The sequence below is a fragment of the Dasypus novemcinctus genome, chromosome 8 (assembly GCF_030445035.2).
Source record: "Dasypus novemcinctus isolate mDasNov1 chromosome 8, mDasNov1.1.hap2, whole genome shotgun sequence".
Taxonomy (NCBI): domain Eukaryota; kingdom Metazoa; phylum Chordata; class Mammalia; order Cingulata; family Dasypodidae; genus Dasypus; species Dasypus novemcinctus.
This window is the reverse complement of record NC_080680.1, coordinates 113,377,410-113,403,404: the sequence shown is the minus strand read 5'-3', so window position 1 is coordinate 113,403,404 and position 25,995 is coordinate 113,377,410. Positions and strand designations below refer to the sequence as shown.

The following is a 25,995-nucleotide window of genomic DNA, read 5'->3' as shown; positions in this document are numbered from 1 at the left end:
TCCTTACTTATAACTCCTCGGCTGCCGCCGGCCCCCGCCTCCTCCCCGCGGCGCGCCGTGGCCGGCCGCCAGGCCCCGCCCCTGCCTTTCTTCTCCCCTCCTTCCCGCGGCCCCCCGAGCGTTGCCATGGCAGCTAAATAAACAAACTCGGGCGCACGTGGGGGCGGGGGAGGGAGGGGCGCGGGCGGGGCCGGGCCGTGACGCCAGCCCGGCAGCTGGCGGGCAGGAGTCGCGCTGACGCCGGCGGCGGCCGCGACGGTCCGTGCGCCGGACGCGGGGCACAGGGCACGGGGCCGGCGGCAGCGCCATCAGGGCCGTCCGCGCCGCCACGGTTGGCTCCGTGCGTTCGAAGCCCCCGGGGCAGAGAAGTCGGGGCTTCGGGGTCGGGGAGCGCGCCCGCAGCCCTGCGCCCACCCCGCGCTGGGCGCCCTGGAGAAGGGCGCGCTGGTCCGCGTGACTCATCCGGCCCTTCCTCCCACCCGTCCGCCCGAGCCCGGCTCCCGCCTCGCCGCGCCGGAGCGGGCGCTGAGCCGGCCTCACACGGGTCCCCACGGGCACCTTGTGCCGCGAGCGGGGTGGGTGGCGGGCGCCCTGCACGGTGTGGCGGAGACGGCGAGCCCGAGGTGGCCAGAGGGGCGTTCCGCGTCTGAAAAGGGCGGAAAGAAGCCGGAATGGGAAACGGAGATGTTGTTTCGATGTTTGCAGATTTAAAGGAGCGAGGAAGGGAGTGGCAGGGCTCGAGATTTACTTTAGGGGGGGCGGGGAAGGGGCTGCGAGGCGCCGAGGCACCTTTGGACCAAGGATCTCAAAGCGCTTAAAGCTAAGCATTCTCACTCCCACTTTATGGAGGAGAAAACTGAGTCACAAAGAGGTGACAGGCCGAGGTAAAGGTCAGGCGACAACACGTTGACTCGGGTCAGGTCGAGCCCGTCCGCGGGCCTTCCTTGGCTGGCAAGTGGCCGGGGAGAGGGACATGGCGCGTCGCGGTGGGACCCCGGTTCCCGAAAAGTGCTCCCCGAGCTCTTGGCAGCCGTCCTTGCACACCGGGAGGACAAAAGGAAACTGCGACCGTTATTTCAGCCTTCCGACGCTGCCTTCCAGCCCTACCCCCACCCTCCTTCTCACTTTGTGATCAGTAATTTTCCAGCAGGGAAGTGCTGTCGCCCTCATCTCTGCAAACAGTACTTTATTCTTTTTTAACGGGAGTGTGGTGTTGGGTATCACTTGCTGAGTGGAGGCTAGCCCGGTGTTCACAGAAGATTTTCGGTTAAGAGTCAGGCTCCCGAGCGAGGCTCCGCCCTCTCCACCGAGCCCCCTCACTCGCCAAAATTGCCCCTTGCCACCGAGGGTCCGCCTAAGAAAAGGGGGGGCGGGGCTCTGGGGAGAGGCTGGGAACCCCAGCATCCTTCCCCTCCTAGGGCCCTCGTGCTCGCGTACCCGGGTTTGGAGTCCTGCGGTTCTGCTACCTTTTGGATTGCGCAGAGTATTTCTTGCCCCTGATTTTCCGCTCCTCGCTGGCCACGGAAGCATTCTTGGAATGCATGTCGCCCGAAGTGGATAGACTGCCGGCTCTGCCAACGCCCGGAATCCCTCTAGGTCCGGGGAGTTGGACTTCCGAGAGGATGACTTTGGCCCAGGGCTGCGAGGGCCTGCAGCTGGCCGAGGGGTGTGCTTCGGCGGGGAATCCGGGACCCTCCCTCCGGTCGACCCCAGGGGCTGAACCCCACCCGGTAAGACCAGAGCAGCCTCTTGAACTCTTTGAAAATGTTTGTCCTTTGAAAAGGACAACCAAAACAAGCAAGGCACCTGCTGCCTCCTTCTACCTGCAACTTGACTGTAAGGGCAAGAAAACTTGTGGGGATGCTAGCATTCCAGGGTTGCTTGGTAGTGTTCTCCATTTGGCCATTAGGGCCAAAGTGCCTAAACCCTATTGGCCTTGAATGGGTCCTTGATTGGCAGCCATCACCCTAGATCCGGAGGAAAACCTGTAAATCAGGATTGGGGATTTCCAACTTAGGTAGCCAGCATACAAGGGTTGTGTGTATGTGTGTGTTTTCTTTTTGTTGTGCTCTTATTTATCTAAGGCAGTATCCCTTCCCCTAAAAAGAAAAACAAAACAAAACAAAAAAAACACAAAACAACCACCACCATGAAAAAAAAAAAAGACACGCTATTGTAACATGAATTAGAAAGCCATTCTTATTTTTGTTCTATAATCAAGACAAGATTCTGAAACTCAAAAAGATGAACTTGTAGTTTCCCAACAGCCTTCTGGAGGATAAAAGCCAGTGATTCTTCGTGGCAGACAGCTCTGTTTCTTCCTCCGATTGCATCATAAAGGGAAATCTGTCTTTGCCCCCGGTTTCCAAAAGAGGCAAGGAACTTCCAACTCACAGATCCTCTTCTTTCAAGGCAGGTGCCCAGTGTCACAACAACTTCTAACCTTCCTCGGAGGCCTTCAGAACAGGTAGGTCCAGAAGAGTTAAATCCCTGCCCTATATAATTTATAAGCATGAGGCTGAGTAAACCTTTGATGACTAAATTGCACTCTAAAATAATAATAGAAGACACCCTTTAAAGAAGAATTAAATACTTACTGGTGACTTTATTTCACAAACCGATATTACAAGTTTTGTGGTATGGAAGTTAATTATGAATGTCCTTGAACTTATAAAATAGATTTTTCTTTTTTCAGCACAAACTGTATGAGTTGGCAGATGATGCGATGGGTGTGCTCGGGGGTGAAAGTGGAGCTGTGGAGGGAAGTGATGAGTGAAGAGGCTGAAGACGGATTTCTAGTGGACAACTCTGCAGGCAGCTCTGGGCACCCAAAGTCCCCTGAGCACTGCCTGCACCCCGACCTGGGATGGGTGTGTGTAACTGGCACAGACCTGCTTCTTTAGAAGGTGAGTGCAGGATAGGATTTTAAGTATTCAGATTGCTCTGAAATGAAATCCTGACTAATAACTCTGAGAAGCTTGTGGCTTTCATAAGGTGACCAAGCTTTTTTCAGCCTCCACTCTAATCAACTGCTCTATTTTTTCCCTTATTGTGGTAATATAGACAACATAAAACCTCCCACTTTCAAAGACATAATTCAGTGGTATTAATTATGTTCACAATATTGTGCTTCCGTCATGACTATCCATTACCAAAGCTTTTTCATCACTTCCAGCAGAAACTCTGGACCCATTTAGTAATCACTCCCCTTCCCCAACTACCTCCTCCCTAGTCCCTGCTCACTTCTAATCTCTTCTGTCGCTTTGAATTTGCTTATTCTAGTTATTTTGTGTAAGTGGAATCAGACTACTCTTTCTAGCCTCAATATTGTGTAGAGATTGAGCTGGGCTGCCTGGGTTTGTTATCTGGCTTTCCTGCTTTCTAGCTGGGCAGGCTACCTGACCTCACTTGGCCTGTTTCCTCTTCTGTAAAATGGGGGTAATAATAATAATAGCTACCTCTTAGATTGATGAGGATTAAATGAGATCATCCACATAATGCATTTAGCCCAGGACTTGACACTGAAGATGTGAGGGTGATTGATAGCAGTAGTCTTCAGGGCTCTTCCGTAAACATCATCCTGCCTAGCATCTGAAAATGCTTGGAAGTGTTTGTTGAATGAATAAATGAAATACTTTTTTTGAAGAGTCCATTAGTAGGGATCTGGGCTTTCCTTACAGCTCTCAGTGGAAGACTCATTCCCTTTCTTATCAAGAGGCCCTTCCCCTCCTCATCCCACCCCCCACAGTTCTCAGAAGGTCCCAGACTGAGCACCTTCCCTACCCTCCCTCCACCCAGACTCATAATTTTTCCTACACTATTTCATCACTCTTCCCCAGCATCCCAAGCTAGAAGCCTCAGTTTCCCTCACCTCCGCTCTCACTTCCCCTGGCCTTGGGCAGCCAGGCATCCACAGAGTTGAACCATTTTCCTATCTCAAGAGCTTTACTACCCAGGTACAGTGCCTCAGTTTACATGCCTCTCATTTATAGCTTTTGGCCATTGCTGCAGCCTCCAAACCATCCACCTATCCCCTGCCTCCATGGCACCCCCGGAATTGCCCTGTTCTGGTCCATTTTGCTCACAGACCACCACAGTTCTGCGTCTGCTGAAATCCCCAACTACCAGCCTGTCAGTAGCTGCCCTTTGCCCAGGGGTGCAAGACCAAATTCCTCAACCTGAAGTACCCAGCTCTTTCTGGTCTGGCCCTAGAAAGCCTTTCCAGAATCCTCTGTAGAGACTGACCCCACTTACCCTAACCTCCAGCCAACCGGATGCTCTGGCTCTCTCCATTGCCGGAAGACAGGTGTGCATTTTCATTCTCTTTTTCTTGTCTGAAATGCTCCTTCTCCCCTCCAAGCCCTCATCCTGCCTGTGCTCCCAAGGGCCTCTTGAGTTTTCTCGGGGCTCTGAGGCTCCTCTCCTCTGAGCTTTCTGCTATGACTGACCCAATGGTCTGCGCAAACTGGTTACTTCTTTGCAGCTCCATCTTTGGGAGGGAGGCCCAGTGATTCTTCACTGCAGAATGAATGAAATAAGCCCAACTGCCTTGATGAAGCGTTGTTGCCGTGAACCGGTCCTCATCTTGTCAGTAACGTTTCTCTGCTTGAGAGGTCACTGGCTTGGTACCTTGTATTCCATCCCTCCTCTTCCTTCACTCTTGCTTTGAAAAATTCTATGAAGGAGGCAGAAAATAAAGTCGGCTGTGACTTGGTCCTCTCTAAACAGCTGGGCCGAGTGCGAGATCAGCCCTGGCCACGGCATGATAATAAAACAAACTGGAAAACACAAACAGAAATCACCATGAGCTAAGCCAAAACCAAATGGAGAGTCAACTGTCTTCTGTAGCCAATTGCATTGGCTTTCAAAGTCCAAATGTTGGGTATGAAGTTTTCAGAGCAGAAAAGGAATCAGACATTTTTTAAAATCCTCTAAAACTCTTTTTCATGTACTCTTAAATTTGATCACTTAAGTTACATGATTTAGCAGCAAAGTCTCAGGTCCAATCCATTCTTTAAGCTATTTACAAAGAAAATCTAAACTTAATGGGATTATCTTAAAGACCTTTGAACTGTTCTGACCGGCATTATGTTAAATCCACCTTTTCAATGTCCTCAGCTTGCTCTGAGATTTTAACAAGATATAAAGAACCCCCTTTTAGGTTGCTTATTTTTAAATGTCTTTTTAAATAGAGGGTGGTATAAAAGTAAGATATATGGCAGTATTTCTCTTGAAAAAAAAAATCAGGGGCTGGTGCTTGCCATCTTTATCTCTGTGACTGTTTTTAAGGTCTTTGAAGAATCCTCTAATACTATATGCATTTGAAAACAAATACATTTAAAAGTAAATGAACTAACTAGCCAAGAAGGCAAGTCAGCTGAGAAAACCCATTGTTGGAATTTTTGCCTTCACTTCGACTGCCAAGTTTTCCCTACTTGGCAAGCTCTTCCCCAGGGGAGAAATAGCTCCGAAAGGGAGACCTATGACATTACACTCTCAAAAATTCTTCTTCCTTTATTTAAAAGCAAAGGAAAACCAAGTTTTTAACTATTTTAGTAAACATTTGACTAAACCGTCTTAAAAAACAATTTAGTTTAAATACTATAAGCAAAAGAAGTTCTGTAGAATTTTACCTAACAATAAACTTATTATTAAAAAAACAAAGCCCAGGGGAAAGCCACCCTTTAGACTTTCAGAGGAAAACCTGGTTCTCTGGTTCAGACAAAAACGGAGGTAAAATTTTTGCTTTATGAGAAGTATAGGGATTTTGAGGGTTTGAAAATGAATGCTTTACACCCTGAGAAATGCAAACATAGAAACAAACAATTCTGTGTTTAATTTTCTTCTCAGTTTGTGGGCCAGCCAAGAGGATAGGTTATTTTTTTTGCCAATTTGACAGTATGTACCCTGAGCCAGGGAAACGATTGAAAAAAAAAAAAAAATGAACAGCGCACTCGATTACCCTGTGGTTGATTCTTTTTCACAAACACTGTGTGTGTTAATCAGTTTTAATGTCCTGGCTGGTGGGAGAGTGTTGGGAGGTTGGCTGGGGCCAATGTTTAAAAAAAACCACACACACAAAATAAATTTTTGGTAGCACTTGGATATCTCATATTGTGCTTCATGCATTGTTTCAAAGTTGATAACTCAAATCTAGAGACTTGTTCCTTGTATATTAAGGGCCAATCAGCAGTAGTCTCCGAGGAGGAAGCCCCTTGAATAGTTACCTAATCTTAGAGGAATTTCCAGCATTATAGTAGCTATTCAAGAAGGTAATCTATTCACCTAGTGAACTCAGTCTATACGTTAGTTACTGATGAATCATTTTGATTACTGCATTTACCCAACAAAGCTTGAGTGAAATATTTGTGGGAAACACTGAACGGTTGAATTTCAGTATTCTGCAAGCTTAGCTCTCCATTAAAATAGAAGTTCTTTTGTGATTCCTTAAAGACAAGACAATACCTTTGGACTGAGTACAGATTAGAGTAAGAGTAACATTATCAGAGTTTATTCTTTGAGCCTTCCTGCTATAACTCAGTTATGGAGAGGGCCTTGACAGAATTCACTGGGTTACTGGAAGTGAAGGAAGTAGTGCTGGGACTGTGGTGGGGGTTGGGGGAGAGGGATGACTGGGACTTTGGCACCCAAGGATTTGGATATCAGACCCTGGGCTGCCTTTTACCAGGGGCGTGACCTTGGTCAAGGGACCTCCTTTAGCTGAACTTGTCCATAAAATGACTATAGCTGCTTTTTTTTTTTTTTTTAAGATTTACTTATTATTTATATCTCTCCCCTTCTCCCCCACCCCGGTTGTCTGTTCTTCTCTGTGTCTATTTGCTAGGTCTTCTTTTGTCCACTTCTGTTGTTGTCAGCCGCACGGGAATCTGTTTCTTTTTGTTGCGTCATCTTGCTGTGTCAGCTCTCCATGTGGGTGGCGCCATTCCCGTGCAGGCTGCGCTTTCTTTCGCGCTGGGCGGCTCTCCTTACGGGGCGCGCTCCTTGCGTGTGGGGCTCCCCTATGCGGGGGACACCCCTGCGTGGCAGGGCACTCCTTGCGCACATCAGCACTGCTCATGGACCAGCTCCACATGGGTCAAGGAGGCCCGGGGTTTGAACCGTGGACCTCCCATGTGGTAGACGGACGCCCTAACCACTGGGCCAAGTCCGCTGCCTGTAGCTGCTTCTTGAAGGCAGAGGCGCGACACTGGGTGTGGAAAAGGACCAGCGAGAGGGCCCTTGATGTTAATCTCTCCCTTTCCTTGATGAACTATGCTATAGCTAATCCCCGTTTGATAAACTTGAAATCAGTTCTGTAGGACCAAACGTTGGGGAGATGATGCAATATGCTGGTTTTAAGACAAACGCGTTGTTACGGCGTTTTCTTTTCTCCTGGATATTTTAATGTGACTGCAGATGCGCCAACCAAGGGCCAGGCTCACCTAAGACCTCACAAAGACATTGTTTCAAGGAGGGCCAGAGATACCTTAGCTTGGAAATCTCACTTCCTGGGTTTCCAGCATAACTTGCTAAGACTTTTTTTGGCTGTATCAGATCCAGAAAGTCAGGGACCTTGACCCTCCATAAGCCAGAGTTAGACTGGACAGAGAGAAACTTCAAAATCAAGTCTGTTGAAGGATTATACACTCGGAGTCGTGTTGGCAAAGTTCTAGCCTCATCTTTTCTTGGCAGAGTAATAGCACTAGAGGGATCATCTGTGCTCTCCCTCCAGGATTCCAGGAGAGCAGGGACATTTGAGTTAATAATTACCATCACAGCCCAAGTACCGTGCTCACCACTTCCGAGGTAGTAAGTCATTGCAGTTTCACAGCACCCCTCTGAGGTCGGACCTGCCGTCAGTGCCCTAGAATGCAAGCTTCAAGGGGCGTTGCCTGTCTCTCTCAGTCTGGAGCGCAAGGCCGTTTGCTGGCCCCTAATAGCTGCCCAATGCGTATGTGTTTAAGACTGAACACCACTTTACAGTTGGAAAAAACCACTGTGTAGACGGGTGGCCCAGGGCTGTGCAGGTAAGCAAGTGAGGAGGCTGGCATTTTTTGCGCCAACACAGGTAGCCTGTCCTCAGTCCACCTGGTTTGTGCCATGCCTGGCTACCCTGGGTCCAGGGTTTCTTGTTCAAGTTCTCCAGAGTAAACCTCTAGTCTTCAGCTCAGGATGGGAGAATCACAGGGACCCAGCTGCACAGGGCTGGGTAGGGATTTTGGACCTCACCGCTTATGTCTGTCTGTCTGTATGCAGATCATTGTTTCCTAGTGCCTTCTGTCATTTTCAATCAGTTATCCTGTTTTCACTCTCATGTACACCTCACCTTCCAAGTTACCTGCGATCTACATTTCCTGAGCCTTTCAGGGGTCCTGCATCTTGAAATCCGCCTGCTTAGTTTTCCACTTTGTCTCATCTAAGTTTGTGGCCATTTGCCCATCCCTGCTCCCACCACTCACTTGTCCTTGTGGGGTTTGCCTTTTTCATTGCTTTACTGCCCCTTTATTGCAGGGGTTCTTAACCTTTTGTCTTCCATGGGCCCCTCTGCCAGTCAGGTGGAAACCACGGACCTCTTACTAAGTCCACACTGTACTGTGTGTTATTTAATAAATACATCACACTGCACCAACACATCCCCACAAGAATAATGTTTTTTTGAATTTCACTTGAAACTCATGGAGCCCTTGTTAAGAACCCCTGCTTTAATGGCATTTCAGGAGGGAGCATCAGAAAAGATGTTTCCTTAATATGTCATGCTTAACCCCAAATCCCTTGCTCCTTTTATTTTTTGAAAGGTAAAATGCTATGTGATTTCCAAAATTGAAGGATTTTTAAAAAAAAATCAATTCATGTGTGCTTCAAGTTAAAAAAAAACAACTATACCCCACCACTCTGGAGATGACTGTAATGAACAGTTTAGTTTATAACCTTCGGAAGTGTTAATGCATATCTGAGAACATTAAAATTTATTTTTAAAACACAGATTGTCATTTGTGCACAGCTTTGTAAATTTGCTTTCGTTTTCACTCAAAAATGGATCCCAGATATCTATTCTTGCTAATGCAGAGATAGACATTATATTTTTCAGTACATCATAGTATTTCCTCATATTGGGATTTAGTCAGTCCCCTTTTGATGGACATTGAAATTGCTTCCACTTTTTCACTATTACAAAATGTCCAAGTGTACCTTTAGACAAATGTGATTATTTTCTTAGGCTAAATGTGAAGAAACTGATTTCCTGGGTCAGTGGGTATGGACATATGTTACCCTTTTTATATACATTATCAAATTGCTCCTCAAAATTTTACCTCACACACCCATCAACAAGGTATCAAAGGTACCGGTTTCCTTATATGTTTCCCAGCACTGTGTGTTATTTTCAACTTGTTCTTTTCTGGCTTCTGTATATTGGCATCGACATCAACGATGTTAAGCTTTTCATGTCAATTAGTTTGGACTTCCTCTAGACTTTGAAGTCGTGGAAATGGTACCATGTGAGAATGTGATTCAGAGGCCTTGGCTTTGCATGTTTGGAAACAGAGGCCTGGGGGACGGAGGCCACCTGCCGATGCGACACATGGGCAGAGCTGAGACCAGCACACAGGTGTCCTACTCCCAGCCAAGTCCAGACCTCTTTCGCCGCGTCAGGCTGCGCTGACATAGGAACCTCCTGAACCAGCACTTCTGGGAGCCCCTTCCCCTTCTGAAATCAGGAACACAGCCTTCAGGAAGGGAAGGGAATGTGAACGCGTTGCAAGCACCTTCTAAGGTGTAAGGGCTTCGGCTTAGGTCCTCTGCATGCTTGATGCCCGCAGTAATCCTGTAAAGTAGGTATATATTCATTACGTCATACGGAGGAGGGACTAGAACTGGAGATTAAGTTCATCAAATTAGTAATCTGCACGCAATATTGAGATGTAGCACTGGGGACTTGAGCAGATTTGAATGTTAGCATGAACGCCGTGGCAGGGTCTGAGTTGGCTCTGACGTGTCAGCATGACCAGCCTGCCCTGCTTGGGTCAGGGAAAGACAAGAAATTCTGATACCCTCTACTCCCCTAACACATCCTAAATCAGGCTTAAGAGTAAAAAACAAAACAGCAGCTTCCCAAGAGCACCGTCTAACTGTCTCAGGATTCGGCCTTGCTCGGGGCTGGGCACAAGTGGAAGGCAACGCTGGCTGGCCGAGCCCCTGTTCTGGAATGACTGAGCTGTCCAGCATGGCCAGTGTGTAAATGTCAAGTAAACACTAAATTCAAGTGCAATCTAACTATTGTGCTGGGACTGTTTGCTTTAGATATAATAGGCGGCAGGAAGGGAGAAGGAGAGGGAGGGGGAGAGATATATGTCACTCCATGGGCAAAAATGTGAAACGTAGTGAGCCCTCCCTTGGCCAACTTGAACGTGGCGTAGGAGAGACCAGTGTCAAATAAATAAAGAGGCTGCACTCCATGTTGCGAAAATAAGCATGTCCAGCTGCTTGAAAAAAAAAAAATTCAGATGAGGGAACATTTTCCAGTCAATCGCACTGCAGCAAAGTCATTCTGTTGAATTTGTGACTCACAGGCTTCTGTGTCAATAGCCAGTGAGGCTGGCACTATGACTTCACTAGGGATGAAGCAGAAGTCGGGAGAAGGCAGGACTGGCTTCAAAACAAGGCTCTCGGCCCCGATGATAAATAGCAAAGGAAGCTGACGGCTTGCAGGCTGGAAATGGCATTTGTTGTTTCTATGTCCTTATTTCTTGCTTTTCTCCTAGAAAAGATCCCATGTAAAAAAAATTTTAATTTTTAAAAATTTTAATTTTTAAAGCTTTCAATTACATAAATGTTAAATGAAAAGTCTTGGAGATTCCCATATACTCCTCCTCCTCCCCTTCCCACACTTTCCCCCATTAACAGCATCTTTCATTAGTGGGGTCCATTTGTTACAATTGATCAACACATATTGAAGCAGTGCTACTAACCATGGTCTGTAGTTTACATTATAGTTTACACGTGGCACCGCACATTGACAAAATGTTTAATGACCTGTATCCATCATTGCTATATTATGCAGGACAATTCCATTGTCCCCAAATGCCCTATGTTACACCCATTCTTCCCTCTCCCTCCCCGCAGAAGCTCTGGTGGCCACTGCCTTTATATCAACGATACAAATTTTTCCATTGCTAGAATAAGAAGTCTACAGCAGAATAATAAAAAAAAATAGTGATGTCCACTTTAGCCATGTAAAGACTTCATCCTTTCATTGCATAAAACATTGACAGAGGACGTGGTGATTGTAAGAGCCACAATTTATGGGGCATCTCCTGTGTCTGGTGCTTTGTATGCACTGTTACCTGGTTCTACCTATCAGGTGGTTGAGATTTGCATTATTTTACAAGTGAAAGTACTGAGGCCCATAAAGCCTTGGTAATTTTATAGACTTCTGGCCAAGCCAGGAGTCTAGCCCCGTTCTGTCTGGCTCTGATGTCAAATTCTGTGCAATTTTCACAACCTTCCATTTCTGTTGCCCTACTGTGAGCCAGACACTAGCACCCTATGGATGAATGAGACTTAGTTCCTGCTTGAGCTCAGGAGTTAGTTGTCTTGGTATTCAAGGCCATTGTGACACTGTCTGTTGAGTTTGCCTGAAACCAGTTGATACTTAGGAAAAGATAGTACCGAGAGAGCCACTGTTTGTTTTCCAGGTGGGTATTTGCTGATGTCTCAGGTATGCCTGAGGGGTAGAAAAACCACTAAGAGACAATAGACCATAGATTGTGCCTATGCAGAGCTCAAACAGGCGGATCTGAAAGCAAAGCTCATAGCCGGTGGGCTTTGTTGGGCGAGCCTGGGGTGCAGTGTCAGAGATGCTCTGTGTGGTTGTGTGGCTGCACAGCAGGGTGGGCAGGGGCGACCCCTGGCCATGGAACTGGAAGGCCTGGGTCCTAGTCTGGGCTCAGCTCCCCTGCTGGTGTGAGCCTGGGCCACTACTTAGCTCTGTCCATGTGATGGGCTCTTGGTCTGTAACACCAAGGAGGAAGTAGAGCCAGTCCCTTGCAATTCGAAAGCATTTTGCAGGATTGATCTGGGTGGTTGGGTTGTCTCTAGACTTTTCTTTCTGGATGGCTCTCACTGTGAGATGTTCTCACTGTGATGTTCTCACTGTGAGATGTTCTCACTGTGAGAAATGAAGAGCTACCGGATGTGCTGGCTCTCCAGCCTGAGACGCTTCATCTTCACTTTTCCCTGCACCTCTGCAGCTTTGAGCCTTAAAAAATTTGTCTGTCTAGAAGAAAGCAGTTCTAAGAGTGGCTTTGCCTCCATTTTAATATAGCCCAGATTCTTTGTTCTCCTTTCTTCTGTGGGCTCAGTGTTTGCTCAGCCTGCGGAGCGGTCAGTCTGTACAGTATAATCCCTGCTTGCCTCAGTCGTCTCTCCAGGCCTTTCTTCTCAGTGACTGGGAAGATTCTTGAAAGGACATAGTAGGGAAGTGGATTTGGCTCAATGGCTAGAGCGCCACCTACCACATGGGAGGTCCAGGGTTCAAACCCCGGGCCTCCTGACCCAGGTGATGAGCTGGCCCACACGCAGTGCTGGTGCACGCAAGGAGTGCCCTGCCACGCAGGGATGTCCCCCGCATAGGGGAGCCCCACATACAAGGAGTCCACCCATAAGGAGAGCCACCCAGCGCGAAAAATGTTCACCCTGCCCAGGAGTGGCGCTGCAGGCACGGAGAGCTAACATAGCAAGATGATGCAACAAAAAGAGACACAGATTCCCGGTGCCGCTGACAAGAATGCAAGCAGACACGGAAGAACACACAGTGAATGCACATAGAGGGCAGACAGCTGGGGATAGGGGTGGGGAAGGGGAGAGAAAGAAATTAAAAATATCTTAAAAAAAAAAAGAAAGGACATAGTACTCCTTTACAGTAGGATGCTTTTTAAAAAGTTGTTTTGGCTTTGTTGTCGAGCCATCCTAGAGCCCTGTGAGCGAGAATGGACATGCCATTTTGAATTTCTTCCTCTCTCCTTAACAAATGCTGTGTTTCTGCTGTAATCTGCCTGAAAAACAGGAGGGTTTGTGTCAACATCTGCGCCCTCCATGATATATACAACAACATAAGAGGTAGAAGATCAAGTGTGGGGGAGGGGAAGAGAAGAATTCATTCATTCATTCATTCTTTAATTCTTTCATTCATTCAGTAATTCATACAGCTATGTGTCTGGGTGCATTGGGAACAGGCAGGGGAACAAAGATAAATATGAACTCTACCCATAGGAGCTTACAGTCTATTGTCAGGAGAAAGACATTAATCAAGTAACCACAGAATAATAGCAATAATTGCTGTGATGGGAGAGGCACAGGGCAGGGAAACTTAAAATACAGGAAACTGGCCTCGTTAGCATGTCCAGAGAGTAGTGGGGAGAGAAAAGTCATACTCTTTGCGGCTCTGAACCCAGACATATGATTTTGAAGGCAGGTATTTATGTCCTTACATTTCTAAGCCTACCATGGTCTCAATGATATTTATTTCTTTAATCATTCAATGCCCCTGGACTAGGGGATCAATACTTTGGCTCAAAGACATACCCCTCAAAGAAATTGTAATACAAAGTGCCAAGTGTCATAAGTGCCGTAAGTGCCAAGAGGGTGTGTTCATTAATAAGTTCTCATGGTAAAAGATTCAAACAGTTAATGAAAAATGTAGAGTGAAGAGCAACAGGCGTTTTCTTCTCACCGCTAAATAGCAGATCCTTCTGCAGCTGCAACCAACAGGAAGGCAGTGACCCCTCCCTCGTGGCGTGGGTTTGGAGTGCAGCACCTCCACGAGCTGGAAAATCCACATGCGATTTTTTGGCCCTCCTTTCATACTAAAGAAGAAGTCTGAAGTTTTTTCTTTTTCTATAATGGGATGTTTACCGTACCTGATTGTAAAATTTGGGTTATTTGGTCATAGGTGATGTTATATAATACTATACCCATATTTTATGTATTGCTGAGTTTCTCAACTTTTTCTATGTCATCTGCTGGCCTGTGTATGTCATTGTGGCTTCCACAAAACTCCCCCCAAATTCCCATTTAATTTTTTTTTTTTTTTTTTTGAGTTACAGGGGCTGGGGATTGAACCTGGGACTTTGTATGTAGGAAACCAGCGCTCAACCACTGAGCCACGTTGTTTTTTTTTGTTTGTTTTGCTCGTTGTTTTTTGTTTTTTCTTGGAGGCACAGGGAACCCAACCTGGGACCTCCCATATGGGAAGCAGCACTCAACTGCTTGAGCTATATCTGCTAGCCCCATTTTCTTTCTTCTGCCAATCCTCACTATATTGAAACTGCAATGGGGAAAGTCCCAATGTGGAAGGAAAAACTGCAGTTCCTTGTTAGTTTTACTTTACCTTGCCACTCTTTACAAAGACTTGGGAGTGACTCACAATGAAGGATTTCTTTCCTCCTTTATACATTTAATAATATAAAAACAGAAAATCAATTCCATGGAAAAAAGAAGGAAGCGAGCATGCAATGTAGTTGCTAAGACTGATCCTCCAATCTAGCTCTTAGCCTCCTGGCGGCCAAGACAAAAAGGGAAGGAGCTGAGTTTTTGAGCTCTCATTACCAGAGAGAAAGAAGTCCATTGCTATTTTGGGCCTTAAGCCTCAAGTTGGCTTCTCATCTGGAAACCCACGTTGGGTTACTGATAGACACAATAATTAATGTTTGGGGCAGCAGTTTTGCCACACATGCCAATTTTTGTCTGCCATTTCTTGGGAAGGCCTTTGAGTAAGTTCAAGGGCTTAACACTGAAGCACACATCAGTGAGGGCTCAGCAAACCTGGTTCAAAGACCAACTGTAACAAAGTAGAATGGAATAAGGACTAGTTAGGGCTGTCAGTACCATGGCAGCTCAGAGGATCATGGGATGATTTGCAAGTTGGGGAAAGGAGAAAGCAGTTGGACTGGGCTTGGAGGACTAGGAATTGGACAGACAGGGGGCTAGAAGGAAAGGGCATCTCAGGTTAAGGAGCCAAGTGCAAAGGCATGGAGAAATGGCCATGCTTGGCCTGTTTGGAGAAGGTTAAGCTGTCTGGGGTTGAGAGAAAGATTCCAGTAAGACCTCCATTAAGGAGGCTGGATTTGCTGCTTGGACATTTTTTAGCTCTTCCAAGACAACTTTTTGTTGAGTTAAGGGAAAATGAATGAGAATCAGATGGACCACATTTCTCTTGAATACACACGGGCTTAAAAACGAAGGGGAAAAATAACTTGACAGAATGTGTCTTGACTTTTGCCAAACCCAAAGTATTTGAAAAATCATACAAGACACATCTCGAACCCAAACACATGCCTGGATTCTCCCACTCCTAATTGCAGCTGCAGTCATTTAATAAAATGAATTGTGTACAAGAAAATGGGGTCTGAATGGAGGAGCCTCATTAAGGAAGAATGACAGATGCATGGTGGTTAGCTAGTTTGCCCTTGAGAATGCATCTCATTGCCCTTGCAAAGAAAGAGAAGACCAATGTCAAGTTTGCTCACAGCTATTGAATTGACCTTTCTTATAGAACAATTAAAACCCCACAGTATTTAACTTTATTGTATCAAGTGTGGAAGGAATTTAGCATCTCGTTTCTCTTCCTGTCTTTCAGTTTTACATTCCAGAGTGTAATAATGAAAAGAAATATGTTTCGCATCAGTTTCTATTCACATGAGTAGAGGCCAATTAAGAGATGGTGGAAATAGAGCAAAATCACTAACTTGCACTTTATTCTGATTCTAAACTTGGTGGCTTAAGGACCATGGAGATTTGAAAAGTGGAAGGATTTATCCATGGTCCACAGTTGGTCCATTTTAGAGGTAGGACCCAGTCCTGGTACCTCTGATTCCCATTCTTTTCGTAGCACAAACACTTTTGTCAGGTGCAGGAACTGAGAATATACACGAATGCTCTCATATATTGATTCGTTTCTTCCCTCTCTCCTCTCCTTCCTTCTAAAACAGGTATTTGATGAGTGCAGATGATGGGAGAAACTGCCACAGAAAGTGTTGTTACAGTGTTTAGACATGAAAAAAGCAGCAACTGAAATGGGGTGTAGTGGGGGTGGGGGTGGGAGAGTGGACTTCACGGAAGCAACAGCACTGGAATTGACCTTAAAGCCTGAGATAATTTGCTGGATGGACGTGGGGGAGGTAGGAGAAGCCCAGTGAGGCGGTGTGGACAGATGGGTGAGCAGTGGGGCTATGGAATGTTGAGGCTCATTGGGAAGGGGTGGTGATATGTTGCAGTAGATGAGGGAGAAGTGGGCAAGGGTCAGGTCCCAAAAGGTCAAGTATTCCATGTGAAGGAGGCTGGTTGGCTTCATGGACTGGCCAGTCGAATGACTACTCAGAATCCATCGTCCTGACAGGAGAGTTCTTAAAGTGAAGGGAAAGAGTCTGGCTTCTGTTTTCATATGTCCCCTCCCCCCCTTTGATTTTCAATTTTTAAGGAGTTTTCATAAGGTCTTTAATACATCAAGATGGCATGCTTCTCTTTTTTTGTATGTAAGCTATACCTCAATAACAAGAACAAATGGTAAGCTTGACATAATTTTTAGTAACTTTTTAAAACAACAAGGTTAAACAAAGATCATTGAAACCAAGATGATGGCAAAGTAATTGCCCTTGATAGACTTATCTTTCTGGCCCCAGGGCTTAGAGAGTGTGACCGAAAGCAGCGGATGTACCACAGACTTCTCCAGCTTCATAAACCCCAAACGTCTTTCCCCTGAAATCTGCTCTTATTTAACCCAGAAGTCTGGGAGTTCCCTTAACAACTCTCTCTCATCCTTACCTTTCCTATTTAATTAATCTGTTAGCCCTAATGACTTCACTGTCTAAATACTTCTTAAATATGTCACTTTCTCCCTAGCCTTACTTTGGCTGACCTAGTTTTAACCCTAGTTGTCTTGCTCTCACTCTTGCACTTAAAAACGAAATCAGAGCGCCATCGTTTTAATTTATTCTACCAATATATGTTTATTGTTGTTGTTTTGCCTCCTATCATTTACCTGGAGCCTTGCAAGAACTCTCCAAATGACCTCCCTCCCAGTTCCTCCAAGCCCTTCTCCCCACCACTACCGGAGAGGTTATTTTAGCACGCAGACAACCTGCCACTGCCCTTCTTTGGGTGCGTCACATGTTCAACTCTATCAAGAACACCCTCCTCTGTGCCTCCGGGAGCCATCACTACGACAGCGACAGCGTACAGCCTCTTGAACACAGCGAGATGCTTTTTGTTTGTTTGCTGACTTGTGTTTTCTGTTTGCATTTGCTCCCTTTTGTCTTTGCCTCTGTGCCTTTTGTCCTACTGTCCTTTTGATGGGGGACACTCTTCTCATCCATCACTTACTGCTCCAAGGGGGACTTCCTGGAGCCCCAGGGATGGGTTAGATTGCCCAACGGCAACCTGCCAGAACACCAGGGTTTCCTTCTCGTCACTGTCATTGCACTTCCACATGACCGTGACCCCGTGTGCCCTTTTATAGTGTCTTCCTCCCTCCAGAGTGAGAGCTCTTTGAGGGCAATGGTTGTTTCTGAATCAGCTTTCCATCCTCAACACCTGGAATGAAAACCGGCCATTGTAGATGTTTAATTAGTGTTTCCTGAATGAGAGCATTCTCGATTCATGAGCACAGTCCAAGATGCCTGTTCATTCACTCACTCATTCATTGAGCTGTATGACCTCATTTGATCGTCACAGAAAGCCCATGGACAGGGTGACATTCATGAGACCCACTGCTACAGCCGTACCGCTTGTTACTATATCAAAATGCTAAATGCTTTTGCATCCATTGGTAAATAGCCTCTGTCCCAAGACCCCGGAATGCCCCCCCACACACACTGACCCTGGAGCCCCCTGCTCCTCCCTAAAAACCTAGCAGCTAAAGACTTATCTCCCAGCCCTGTTCCAGTGCCCCGGGCATAGGGGTGTTAAATACTTGCACAGTCACCCTGCCCAAAGTGGGGTTTCGCAGACCCCTTTTACACAGGGACCTAAGAGCGGTTAGGTGACCTGCCCTGGGCACCCGGCAGATGGGATTCCCCCACCTGTGAGTCCAGGGCTCGGCCCAGGACCATCCAAGCCTCCTTTTCCAGCCTCTTCCATCCTGTGCGGTGGCCCCACCCGGGTCCACAGCTGCTGCTCTATGTGGAGGGTGAAGCTCAGGGCTGCCAAATGTCAGACGCTTGAGAAATTCCCCGTAAATTTACCTGAGCGTAAAATACAACAAGCAATTGGGTCTTTCTTTTTTTCCCCCAGCTAAAGGTCTGTGTGTGTGTGTGTGTGTGTGCATGCATGTGTGTATGTTTTGCTAATTCGAGATCAGCCAGATTAAATTTAGTTCAACTCGTTCAAACAAAATTACATTCCCTTGGAGACACAGAGGGGCATTTCTGACCTGAAAGCCTAATTCTTTTCCTTCGTTTATGACTGTTTCCCCTTTTCCCACTATCCAAAAAAACAGAGGCCCTTTTCCAGTTTGTACTTCATTGAGGGAGAGTGGGCCAACGAGAGACAGAGCACAATATTCATTGCTGTTTCTGGACACGGGGTCCAAAAGTTCATGCACAAATAAAATTACATGTTGAAGAGCCAAGGTGTGCTCTGAAGCCTGGAGTTTCTGTCTGACTCGGCCGAACATTGGGGGGTTTGAAGAACTCCACATCCACCTTCTAGCTGCCCTATACCCCGTTCCTGGGCATCTCTCCATCCTCTGCCCCCTTGCCCTCCTGTCCTTCATGAACCTTCTTCAGCAGGACCTTGGGGCCGTCCTGCCACTCTGAGAGCCTTGGACACATGTGAGAAGTTCAAGGCAATACAGAAATAGTCATCTTGCTTTAATTGAGCCTGGGCAGTGTCCCAAACCAATAGTAAGCCTGCAAACATTGACTGAACATCTTGGCTGTGGCAGGCACTAGTCGAGGAGAGGGGCTAGTGTGTCTTTCATTGAATCTAGGACACATTTTTTTGTCTCATACTTTAACGTCTTTGAAATTGTGGTCAGTGGATGTAACCGTTGCCATTGGACAGGGGTCATCACGGTGTAAAGGTTAATGCCTTCATCAGTTGGTTTTATATATAAATGTTTATAACCACATAAGTGACATGAAAATCTGTTTCCACATAAGTCCATAAAAGCTCTTTCAGTAACTATGAAATACAACTTCTAAGTGATCAGAAAGCAATGTGTGGGAAGCGGATGTGGCTCAAGAAATTGGGCTCCCCTCTACCATATGGGAGGCCCTGTGCTCGATTCCTGGGGTCTCCTGGTGAAGGCAAGCTGGCCCACACCACAGAGAGCTGATCACCCATGCTGTGGAGAGCTGATCGCCCATGCAGTGAGAGCTGGCACAGCAAGATGACACAACAAAGGGATACGTAGAGGAGAGACAGTGAGAGCTGCCGCAGACCAGGTTGCTGAGGTGGCTTAAGCGATCGAGTGCCTCTCTCCCACACTGGAGGTCTCAGGATCAGTTCCTGGTGCCTCCTAAAGAGAAGAAGAGAAGAGAAGCAGATACAGGAGAACATGCAGTGAATGGACACAGAGAGCAGGCGGTGTAGGCAGCAAGGGGGGCAGGATAAATTCTTAAAAAACTAGAAAGCAATATGTTATGTTAGAGTTGGTCACATTTTTTTCCCCTTTCCCTTTTTTCCCTTACAATTTGGTGGCAGACTAAATTTAATGAACTTTGGTATCTGAGCTCATGTTTTAGCAGGGGGAATAGCCCTAAAGAGTTAAAGGCAGTGGATAGAAGTCTTCGAGCAAGGAAAGCTGAGGTGCTGAGGGCAAACTGGATAGAGGAGGGTCCTGGGGAGACTTTAAGGAGGAGGTGGCATTGGAGCCAGACCTTGAAGCATGAATGGCAGGTCATCAGGCAGAATGGGAGGGACATTCTAGCTGGAGGGAGATGCGCAAAGTCAAGGATGCACGTCCTGTTGGGACAGGATGGTTGGTCTGTTTATATCAGAGGTAGTGAGCATGGCGCCCTTTTAGGAGATACCTGGGATTGAACCAGGGACTCTCTACGTGGGAAGCAGGCACTCGACCACCTGAGCTACACCTGCGCCCCTGGATTTTATCTTGAGTGAGTTGGGGAAGTTCCCGATCAAGCCTGCGTTTTAGAATGATACTGACCTGCAGCGGGGCAATGGCAGGAGGATGACTGCAGGGAGGGGGGTGTGGTGAGGCAGGGAGAGTCTGGCAGAGGAGGGCGAGGGTCTGGGCCAGGAAGGAAGGGCGTGACTGGCAGCTGTGAGCCTTGCTGATTGTGAGACCTTCTATCTCCTTTGTTCCCCACGGCTGCTCTGGGAGGTGGGAATTATCAGGCCCATTTTACAGTTGAGGAGACTGAGGCTAAGTGAAGTCTCTGTGGTTTGCCTCAAAGGACGAGTGGCGAGGCCAGGATGGCACTGACGGAAGGGCAGCTGAGTCACGGCCAAGGGGCTTCCCAGAGGCGGCACAGCTGTGGAGAGGACTCCAGGGCCTTGGGGTCTAGAGGAGGGACCCTGGCAGGTTCAGAGGCTTGGTTAGTCCACCAACTGGGGCCACTTCAGCTCTAGGGTTGGGGTTGCATTCACCAAGTTCTGAGATATGGAGATGTATATTGCACTCTGTTCCTTTGGTTAGTATATTGTACTGCAATTCTGCAGCTACTCTACCATATACCATCTCACATGCCATGTCATGTCATATCATATCACATATTGACTTACAATGAAAAATATAAATGCCTCCGTGAGGACAATACCCTGGTTGTCCCTGTAGAAGCCCTGTCCATCTTTATCCTGTCTGTCTGTCTCAACCAGACGGGAGGTCTCTGGGACCGAGAGAGTTGCCAGTCTTCTTTTTTTCTTGAGAAGTGTTCAGTGAATGGCTCATGGATGAGCCAAACCTGAATGGTTCCTTGAGAAGGCCTGGGGTAGAAGGGGGGGTGTTGGGGAAAGCTCTCCCCTTGAAGTAGTGGGGGCCATCTGAGGAAGGCTGCTGGTCCCTTCAGAGCAGGAGGAAGCTGGTGAGTGAATCTGTACAATTCTGGCGCCTTCATCACTCCCCGTGTTGGTTTGTGTCATCCTCTGTTTCCAGTGGCGATGAGCAGTAGCTTGCTCAATGCTGGTGATCTCTTTAGGGAAGGCATGGAACGGAGGACTGGGCGTGTTCATCCCCTGCTTGGCCTCCTTCAAGGTGAAGAGGAGCCCCAAGGTCAAGTGTGAGGATCTGGCGTTTCTGAAGCACCCATAGGCCAGGCATTGTGCTGGCTTCATCCATCTGGCTTCACAGGATCCTCCTAACAAGCCCATGAGGTCTGCATGGTCATCTCCATGCAGTCCCTGAAGTCCGAGTTGGTACCAGCCAGCCCGGGGCCACGCTGTCCCCAGGTGGGCTGTCCCCATGGCCGTGGTTGGCATTTGGGGTGGTGTAACATCAGGCAGGGCGGGTTCCTGTGCACTGGGGGCCTGAGGTGACCCAGATGACATGGTTCCTTGGCCAGGGCCACTCAGCTCAGGCCTGGCAGCCTCCAGCAGGGAAGGGCTCTCCCTGACTCATGGTAGGTCTGGGACCCGATCCCACTATTCAGGGACCTCTTGCCTGCTCAGGAGGCCCCAGAAAGGCTGGGAAGAGTTGATTTGTCTTAGGGAGAGAATCCTGTGCCTGGTCTGCTACCCACTGTCTACATCCTCAGCCCCTGCCTGGCCCTTGGGTCCCCTTGCAGGCATCAGTGTAGGAGTCACTCCAGCCCAAGGTCCTGTTCTGTATCCTGCCACTTACCAGCTGCATAACCTTGGGCAAGTTACTTCTCCTTTATATGTCTCAGTTTCCCCTTCTATCAAACAGACATATTATTGTACCTACCTTAGAGAGTTGATGTGGGGTTTAAAGGAGTTGATAGGTATGAAATGCTTAGCACAAAACTGGCATAGTACAGCCTCAATAAATATTAGCTCCCATTATCATGATCCCTTCTAGGGGTGGCTTCACCACCTGGTATTTCCTTATAGTCATTCTGACTGTAGGCCCATCTCCCCTGTAACCTCCTCCAAGAAGTCTTCCCTGATTCTCAGCAAAGGGTTGAAGCTTCCACCAGACCCCAAAATGCTGTTCACCCTCTTCCTTGTGGTGCTAGTTCTAGTGAGCCTGGATCTCCCTTGATGAACTGCAAGGTTCTCTGGGCCGGGATGATTTCTTTTTCCACTCTGCAGGCTGCACAGCATCAAGCAGGTTTCCCCTCCATCTTCTGGGCCTTTGATCTTGAGGCCAGGTGGAGATTCCAGCACTACATGGGGGTCAGGAGACCCAGGAGCTGGGTGGAACCTCACTGAGCAGTTTTTGGGCACGTGACTTTTCTCTAGGCTGTGGGTCTCCAGCTGCTCGACAAGGAGGCGGGATTGAAGGCTCCCAGGTCCTTTCTGCTTGGCCATTTTGGTAAAGTAATAGAAGGCATCCCCCAGTCCTTCAGGAATCCTCTCTCCCATTCGCCAAGCTGGCCTTCCCTGCCTCCAAAATGCCATCTCAACACCTACGTGCTCATCATTGTAACTTAGCTCTAGGGAGTGGGAGTCGCAGAGAGCTGGGGTTGAACCTTGGCCCTTAGGAGTGATGACAGCAGGTGTTACCTCCTATTCTCCAGGACGCTCCCTTTCCTCATCCGTCCGCTGGGGATGAGGGTGACAACCTTGGAGAGTTCCGTGAGAATTACATAGGTAACCACTGCAGGACCTAGCACTGTGCCCAGCAGGGCATGGGCTTAATCAACTATTTCTCCAACCCCCGCAGAAAGATGGGAAGGAAGGAAGGGAGAGGGAGGGAGGGAGGAAAGGAGGGAGGGAGGGAGAAAGGAAGGAAGCTTGGTTCCCAGTCTCACAAGTCAGCAGCAGGAACTGGGGCTCCTGTGGCCCCACCTTCCACCAAACCATCACACCAACAGCTAAACAATGCTGTTTCAGAGGATGGAGCAGAACACGACAGCAGCAATCATATGCTAATTTCTTTCACTAACAGTCTCCAAAAAAAGGTAGTCCCTGGACCAGTGGCTGCCATCCCTTGACCTGGACTCCCTCCCCATCGCCTTGCCCTTCCCACCTACCCCTCTAACTACCTGTTTTAGGCTCAGACCTCCACACCCAGCCAAAGGTAGGACTGGATTTATGTTCCATTGGGAAAAACATGGTCACACCTTTTTTTTTTTTTTTTAAGATTTATTTTTATTATTTATTTCTTTCTCCCCCCCCCCCCCCCCAGTTGTCTGTTCGCTGTGTCTATTTGCTGCATCATCTTCTTTGTCCACTTCTGTTGTTGTCAGTGGCACGGAAATCTGTGTTTCTTTTTGTTGTGTCATCTTCCTGCATCAGCGCTCCGTGTGGGTGGCGCCATTCCTGGGCAGGCTGCACTTTCTTTCACACTGGGCGGCTCTCCTTACGGGGCGCACTCCTTGTGTGAGGGGCTCCCCTACGCAGGGACACCCCTGCGTGGCACGGCACTCCTTGCGCGCATCAGCACTGCGCATGGACCAGCTGCACACGGGTCAAGGAGGCCCAGGGTTTGAACCGCGGACCTCCCATGTGCCAAACCTCCCATGTGGTAGGTGGATGCCCCAACCACTGGGCCAAGTCCGCTTCCCACACCTTTTCTTTAAAACAAGCTGACACCAGTAGTGACCGAGACCCGGTCTATGCCAGGCACCGGGATAAGAGCCTTCTGTGGATTAGCTCATTAAATCCTCTGTGACATGCTCTGCAACAGGTATTACCTATTGCACAGGTGGGTGAACTGAGGACTAGATAGGTCAAGAGATTTGCCGGCGATCACAAGGCTGGCATTAAGTGGTGAAGCCAGGGTTTAAATGCAATTTCCTTGCCTTTCCCCAAGGTCAACTGGCAGAACTTATCCCCTCCCCTGACAGTGTAAGGAGGCTCTTGGTGGGTAATGACAGTGAGCAGAGGCATTCAGAGGACAGCACAGGGGCTGTCAGGCACCCTCCCCTCCTCCCTGGTGTGCCGGGGCTAAGTTCTCCTTGTCTCCTGCACTGTCGCAACAGCGGAGCTTCCTACTGGTCCAAGCCTCGAGTCAGTCTGCCATCCTGGGCTGCCAGAAAAATCCTGCTGCTGCCTACATCATTATCCTGTAATATCATCCAAACACACACAGACAACACAGAAATGAGTGGGGGAAAGTATACGTCGTTTAATAAATGGTGTTGGAGCAACTGACTACCATTCAGGAAAAAAACAACCCATATATATATATATACACCCACATATATATGCACATATACAAGTGCAAACACATAGATAGACACATATATTCATACACGCACACCTGGATTCCTACCTCATACCTCACACAAAATAAATTCCAGGTGATTTAAATATTTAAACATAACAAATTAAACCATATTTTTAAAAATTTGTAACTTTTTACCGTTTTGTGATGGAAAGGGCATTCCTAAGCATCTCACAGCAATGCAAAAGTTATAAAAGATTGACAGATTTTACTATATAAGCATTTAAAATTCATATATGTAGAAAATATACAAAACTGAGCAAAAACCAAATATTGGGGAAGATATTTGCAATGTATGTAACTGATATAAAGTTAATATCCTTGCTAGAAAGAGCATTCTTTTTTTAAAAATTATTTAGAGAATACTTTATTTCTGTAATAAGCATTCTTTCTTAAATGATAAGAAAAGGTTTGAAATGTGGAAAAAATGTAGGAACTGCCGATTTACAAAATAAAGGAAAATGACCAATAAGCATATTTAAAAGGCTTAGTCTCTCTAGTAATCACAAAGACGATGAATAAAGCAAGGCACTCTCTTTCACGGATCACATTGGCAGGCGTGGACCTCTGGTGGCAGGGTAAGGTGGTCCCACCTTTTAGAAGGACAAATTGGCCACTTCTGAATCTCTAGAGAAATAAAAATGAAGTTAACCGTGAGTTCGAGGGATTCCTGTGGGGAGACACTTAGGAACAGTTAGAAAGCTTTGGCTCTAACAGCGGTAAGAGAAGGCGGCGATGTGCGTAGGGGGAGCCTGCTTGTTCTCCCATCTCCAGGAAGTCGGGTGCCTGGCCTCTTCAGAGTTGCGTCTTTTTCCCAATGGTGGCCACAGGCTCTGACAAAGCACGGAGCGGAAAAAATGGCTCACAGCGGATTTGATGCCTGGGCAAGTGAATAGAAAGAAGAAAACGAATAAATGGAGGCTTCTGTTCTGAGGATGGAAGAAGGACCCTCCTGCCAACAGCCTGAGCTGCGCAGGTTGCTAATGACTGGGAAGGTTCCTAGCACTCCGGTCAATTCCCCGAGAGCCGAGAAATTTTAGCAGCTCCTATTAATTTACTTCCTGGACGTCAATTAATCCAGTTCTAAAAACAATTCAGTGGATGAACCATCATCTACCCCCTGCCCCCAGCAGTGGAGGAGGGTTTGAGTCGTTCCCCATTGTTGCCAACACTGGGAAATGTACACTTAGTGTGTAGGAGCATCTCCTGGGGGTTGTAATTTGCATTTTCCTTATGCATCATTTCATGTTTATTGGTCACTTGGATATGCTTTTTTTTGGTGAAGGGCTCATTCAAGTTTCCCTCCTCTCTCTCATTTTCTTTCTTTCTTTGCCCATTTTCCTTTTGGGTTGTTCGTCTTTTCCTAACAGACTTGTAGTTCTTTGTATATTCTGCGTACAAGTCCCTAGCTGCAAATATTTTTGCAAATATTTTTCACTTTCTGCTTCTGCCTTTTCAATACCTTAATGGTGTCTTTTAGTGAACAGAAGTTTTTTGTTTTGTTTTGTTTCTGTTTTTTTAAGGGGGTACTAGGGATTGAACCCAGGACTTCTTACCTGGGAAGCAGGTCTCAACCACTTGAACTATATCCGCTCCCCCAGAAATTATTTTAAAGTAATCAAATTTTTTAAAAAAAGAAAAAAAATCAAATTTATTATTTTTCCTTTATGATTAGTGCTTTTTATAACCTA

At 47.1% G+C, this 25,995-nt stretch overlaps 1 long non-coding RNA gene across 4 annotated transcripts in view; it reads left to right on the top strand.

Moving 5' to 3' along the window:
• The first annotated feature begins 217 nt into the window (after window positions 1–217).
• LOC101420530 (uncharacterized) overlaps window positions 218–25,995 on the top strand; it is a 52,919-nt gene continuing 27,141 nt past the window's right edge. For 2 of the 4 annotated variants that reach the window (XR_009186942.2, XR_009186939.2), the window contains exons 1-2: window positions 1,740–2,467; window positions 2,696–2,906. This is a non-coding gene — a long non-coding RNA (uncharacterized lncRNA). The other 2 variants (XR_009186940.1, XR_009186943.1) reach the window with 2 other exon arrangements.